This window comes from Etheostoma spectabile, chromosome 16 (genome assembly GCF_008692095.1).
Source record: "Etheostoma spectabile isolate EspeVRDwgs_2016 chromosome 16, UIUC_Espe_1.0, whole genome shotgun sequence".
Lineage (NCBI taxonomy): Eukaryota > Metazoa > Chordata > Actinopteri > Perciformes > Percidae > Etheostoma > Etheostoma spectabile.
In genome coordinates, this window is record NC_045748.1 from 935,241 (window position 1) to 941,543 (window position 6,303).

Consider the following 6,303-nt stretch of genomic DNA (forward strand, 5'->3'; position numbering starts at 1 on the left):
ACGTGCGTTAATTGCGACATTTTTTCTTAATCGAATTAATATATCATTGCGTTAACTCATTATTATCGCGCTAATTTTGACAGCCCTAATTCTGTTTCATGCCATAAGGCATTGCTCTCAATCTTAAGTAACTCTAAAAATAAATAGGAATCAATTGTTCCATGATGCTGATTTAAAAATTCTAAATGGAAAGATGGGTATGTTGTGTGTAATGTGTGTAATAAAAGCGTGTAAATTGTAATTTCCCCTTGTGGGACTAATAAAGGATGAATTATTATTATTATTATTATTATTATTATTATTATATTCCCCTATGAATGTCTTGTAATACAAAACAACAATACATTTGGGCCTCAGCCAGTTAATTGTCAAGCCAAAAGTTCCATATTTCACATTTTTTTAATTCAAACATTGACCTGTTATTAGATTTTAGCAAGGTACAACTGGTTGCTGACTGATTGGTTACGTCTTTGTTTTGACCCTCTTGTCTAAGGCAGAACTTGACACCTTTTTGCTTGTTTTTCCTCCTCTTAAATTGACAGACGTGAACTGACTCAGAGCTGGGCATCAGCCATGCCAGATAATCACTGCAACTGTAGAGTTACAAAAATAGTGGAAGTGTATACTGGCTTTATCTGGCCTCATGCCATTCCCTATTGTTGGCTCATGGTGGAACTGAACTTTGCTACCCATTGTTAACAGTCTGACATAAAGTCTGTAAGCTTCTTACATTCTGAGCCAAAATAAATTTACAATCAAGAGAGGTGGGTCCAAAGCTTGGAGTTTTGAAACTGGACTGTAGTGAAGTAAATGGCTCCTTTTTGGCCTCACTCTGCTCCGCAACTCAATCAGTTCCAAAGAAAATCCTGCTCCGAGTGTGTTCATGTTCACACTGAGGCATCATCCTTCTGGAATGAGACTATTTGAATGTTTGAGGTTTTTCACTCAAGAAATCACAGAACATGCACAACGTTTTTCTTTCTTCCTCTTATGTAAAACAGTTCTGCTTTTAAAGTGCTCCATCTGTTGAACATTTTAACAAATAATTTTTCAATGCTGTCAAAGTGATTTTTATCAAAGAATGTATGACAGCATTGTAAGACGGTATTCTTTTCTTGAGGCTAATTAGGTGGGCACAGTCTGTGATTTATATGCTGTGGTTACTGAGAAATGATTGGACAGATGCTGTGTGTAGCTGGCAGCTATACAGTTTATAGTGTGTGAATAGGAGCCTTTTTATACTGGACCTCATCCAAAAACAAACAAATACGCAGCAACACTGCAAGAGTACACGCCGATTGTTGCTTTTTGTAGTTTTGGTATGTGAATATACTGTAGGTCTTGTTTATGCTAGCCTACCATATGTGTGTATGTTTTATTTACAGCTGTTTAGGCCGAGTACCTGAATTTGAGAAGGTACCCAGGCCAAAATTGATTAATTGCCCATACATATGAGTACAAAGCACTTGCACATACTGTACATGCATACTTGACTTCACATACATGTATAACAGTACTAACCACTTCCACATGCATTCATACTCTCATGCATGTACATACAGTACATACGCATGCATGTACATATACAAATATATACCAGGGTTTCTCTAAGACTTGGGCAGCACCCAAGTTACTTTGGACCACCTAAGTTTAAAAAAAATCAATGTGAGCAGCAAAATTAATTGAACGACTTTTTTTCAAGTCTAATGATGTGAATGAATGATGATTTATTTATTAATTTACTGGTCTAGCTTTTAGTAGTAGTAATAATAATACATTTTATTTGATGCTTTTCTGGACACCCAAGGTCACCTTATAAATTAGTAGCGAGACATGGCAAAGACACACACAAAACACAAGGGAACATGAGACATATGTGACACATGTTAAAATGCAGCCAACATTTTAGACTCATGTTAATAATAATGGTCCAAAATGATGTTAAATTGCTTTTTGTTATTGACAAACATTTTATCACATAAGACCCCTAAGCCATCCGTCAAAGATGTGCACCTTAGTCGTCCACAAACCTAGGGAAACACTGTGTGTGTGTGTGTGTGTGTGTGTGTGTGTGTGTGTGTGTGTGTGTGTGTGTGTGTGTGTGTTGTGTGTGTGTGTGGTGTGTGTGTGTGTGTGTGTGTGTGGGTGTGTGTGTGTGTGTGTGTGTGTGTGTGTGTGTGGCAGATGGCTCAGTCAATCAAATATGTGACTTTTACCCAGGAGACCCGTCTGCATGTCCCGTGCATGAAAGTTAACTTTTGTGACTTTTTTTAGGTTGACTACTTAACTTACATTCCTAATTTAATTTAGTACAACACATCTATTTTAACCCACCATGATCTTTTCCTAAACCTAACCAAATACTTTGAATAGACAATGTTTAAAACTGAGGCCGTGTGTGCAGTCATGTGATTCCGATGACGGGTAACTTAATATGGAAGGCAAGACACAAACAGAATGGGGGGAGAAAATAAAAAGCCGAATGGATTGGAGTCATTTTGTTAGTTTTGTTTTGTTAAGTTAGGAATGTAATTAGTTGTCACTTTTTAAAGTCACAAAAGTTGACTTCCATTCATTGGACACAAACACGGGTCTCCTGGTTGAAAGTCATGCATTTGTTTGTCCACCACAACCTCCTACCCCGGCACATACTATACATGCATTCATACTTATGCTCACATACATATACATATGAAGCATTTGTGTGGTGTGTGTGTGTGTGTGTGTGTGTGTGGTGTGTGTGTGTGTGTGTGTGTGTGTTGTGTGTGTGTGTGTGTGGTGTGTGTGTGTGTGGTGTGTGTGTGTGTGTGTGTGTGTTGTGTGTGTGGTGGTGTGTGTGTGTGTGTGGTGTGTGTGTGTGTGTGTGTGTGTGTGTGGTGTGGTATGGGCAGATGGCTCAGTCAATCAAATATGTGACTTTTACCCAGGAGACCCGTCTGCATGTCCCGTGCATGAAAGTTAACTTTTGTGACTTTTTTAGGTTGACTACTTAACTTACATTCCTAATTAATTTAAGTAACAAACATACTTATATGGTGTGTGTGTGTGGTGTGTGTGTGGTGTGTGTGTGTGTGTGTGTGTGTGGTGAAGAGAGAGAGAGAGAGAGAGAGAGAGTATGCATGTATGTGCCGGCAGCTTGGTACTGGTATATTTGAATGTGCAAGTGAAATAATCAATTTTATCATGAGTACCCGAGTCATGATTTCTGGAAAGAGACTGATTGACTAAGTTTTTCAAAAGCACTTTGAGCACTACATGCTAAGCGTCATCTAGTTCCAATATATTGGAGAGAAGGCAGGCTTCTCTACGGCAGATGCCTCCAACACTGAGCAACTCACACCAAAAATATCTAGATTGATAAATAGCACTACAGGTAAGAGGAAGAATATGTCATCTTGAACTGTACCTTTTAAGGTGTGTGACAGTTTCACCTGAGAAGCCTTCGGCAAAGGCCTTGTGCATTGATAGCACCCCTGCATCACTGGATGCTTCATTATCAGGTTGTGTCGTGTGTAAATAATTTATCCAGGAGTAATTCTGTTCTTTCACTCACTTTGTGATATAGAGCAAGGATGGGATCCGGACCCAACATGTCATTTTTGAGGTAGTGTTCATCTGTTACGTAAGGTTGGAATAATAATACAAAGATACACATCAACCTTTCTGTGGATAGACACAGAGAAGGGTGTTATGATAGGTAGCCATAGTAATTGTGAAAAATACCTATCAACTGATTGCATTTTTGACTGTCATCTAATGAATCCACTATTGTTTCTGCTCTACTTCCTGTCTTCCTATACCCAAAATCCAATACAGTAGAAAAGAACAAAGACAACAATGCATGTTTGCACACGTGCCGCAAGAGAAGCATGTTCCAGCAAGAACCTGTGGAGGCCACATGCACTGAGTTTCTTACTCTGCCCTGACTTCTTGACTTAAAGTAATAAATTAGCTTAAAGTCATTGGCCAAGCAATAAAGAGGGAGTGAATACATTGAGACACTACCCTTGATGCAGCTGAAGAAGAACTAAGTTTTTATAAAATTTTATGGTAAACCTGTAAAACACAAACGCAAGTCTGTTCTGGCCTTCCAAACATATAGACCTGCTTAGAGGTTTAGACGGCACTCATTTACTAGTTAGATTCAGAACCGTCAACACTTGGTTAATGTCTCTGATGTGGAGAAATCATGGTGAATGTTGGAATTTATGTAACCTCAGTGCAAGGGAGAATGCATGTGAACCATATGTCTCATAAACACAAAACCACTTTCAAAAAGATCATAAATGAGTTACATATGATCGTCCTATCAGAGTTTTTCCTAGATTATTAACTCTGCTCTGACTTTAGACTACAAGCATGTACATTTCTGGATTATCATCAATGAGGGAAATGTTAACTCGTTATCCAAAAAATTTTTTTTTCCATTGTCAGACATCCATTCCCTAACTTCACCAACAGAGCTCTTTAACTGTCATGTAAATCAAAGTAGTTCCGGCAAATAGCTGTTGTTGTAACTATTGAAGTAGAACAAACACATAATTACTGCATCATTTTTACTACTTGTCTGCATGTCTCTCTGGAGACTTTTGTATTATTTAGTTTTACAATGGTGGATCATCATGAAGGCTTCCATTTGTTACACATATTATCACTTTTCCTCAGAAGGAGGCGACTGATGAGATTTATGGAAAGGATTAGAACATGGCACCGTCACCAAAAAAAGACTCGGGGGCATTTAAAGAAGATCACATACAGCTGTCTGTGTTTGTGATTTTCAGTACTCTTTCCCCGATGCACTGTATTCTGTTCTGTTTATGTCCTTGGTTGAGGCTCAATCCCCTTTTCCCACTTATTTACTATTTGTCTCAAACAAAATCAGGATTTACCAAAGACCAAAATAAATAATAAAGGATAAATTTGAGAAGGAGCAGGCGGAAGCATATAGCTTATTCACAATATTATCTTATTACAAAACAAATAGCTATGCTAATACAGCATACAGTCTTTCAGATCTTCCAATAACTTACAACCATCCATCTATGAAGGGTTAACCATGCAACATATGGTGTTAACCGTGCAACATATGATGATATTGTAGTCATCACAGGCTTTTACACTGCCCTGCCCAAAGTGTTGGCTTGGGCTTAGTAGAACGTAATGGTTTCTCTTGTTTAACCAGTGTTGTACGTGCAACTTTGTAGTTACTTCTTATTAGCCGATTGTATCATTCTAAACCACTAAACTAATATGTTGTACATGGTAAACATTAAACCTTGGCTTTTGCATCGTCGTCGTGAGCATGTTACTATGCAGTCGGTCTCTCACAGAGAGTGTACGGCTGTAGACTTTTTGCCTTGGTAGTTCAGGTGAGATGACCCAGTTCATTTTAAATCTTAGTTTTATCAAACATGTAATGTTCAGTTTAATTTACTCTGCAAATGTTGCTGGTCATTCATATTTACAGCGTAACAGTGAGCATACCATCAGACTGCACTAAAATGTTTGTCTGGATCATTGGGACAAAGACTGAGCTAACACTGAAAGTGTGTATTCACATTTCTCCAGATACAGGATTAAAACATCTGTTTCCCTTTTGTCGGAAACAAAACGTACATGACTGCCCCCGCCCCGTCCTCCTTACCCACTTCCCATCATAATGGCTTGGTCCTTTTGATTATAGTGTTGGAAGAAAAGCACAGGGGTGTTTTTCCATGTTCCAAAGTTTTCCTTGAGGGCACAGCGTTGGCACATGAAATGTTCTTTCATGAACACTACCGCACAAGTGGGGCTTAAAAACGACCATCAGATCATCAGAGCACTAAGTGTGTGAGAACATTTTCCACTTCCTGAGGCTATACCTTACTGCTCATTTAGATATTATAGCATCAGCAGTCCCACACACTTCTTGGTATGAGAGTGGAGATTGTGGATTCTCTGATTGATGCTAATTATGTTGTTATGGTTTATTGCAATTTGTAAATTGTTAGAAGCTTGGGCAATTGTATGCCTGATAAGAGATTTGGTTGGTTACTGTGAACAATGGGCCTCTGATACCTATCTAAGCATCAGATGTACATATTTCTGATTATTGATCTATTTTGGCGGAAAATCTATGTAACATCAATATAGAGTTGGGCGGTATCCAAATTTTGATACTGTCAAACTCCTCTTTTTTTTACCGCGGTATACAGTATTACCGTGACTAATTAAAAATGACGACGTAAGGCTCAGACGGCGTCACCAAACAGTCGGCTTGTGCCTCCACCGTTCAGAAACTGAATACCAAACACTAATACTGAA

At 38.5% G+C, this 6,303-nt stretch overlaps 1 protein-coding gene and 1 long non-coding RNA gene across 3 annotated transcripts in view; both read left to right on the top strand.

The window, feature by feature from the left end:
* si:ch211-196i2.1 (collagen alpha-1(I) chain) overlaps positions 1-6,303 on the top strand; it is a 168,410-nt gene that overhangs the window by 62,189 nt on the left and 99,918 nt on the right. The window lies entirely within an intron of this gene.
* Positions 1-6,303, top strand: part of LOC116704764 (uncharacterized) — an 11,406-nt gene that overhangs the window by 2,298 nt on the left and 2,805 nt on the right. The window contains exon 2 of the long non-coding RNA XR_004335768.1: positions 5,365-5,369. This is a non-coding gene — a long non-coding RNA (uncharacterized LOC116704764). The remainder of the gene's footprint in view (positions 1-5,364; positions 5,370-6,303) is intronic.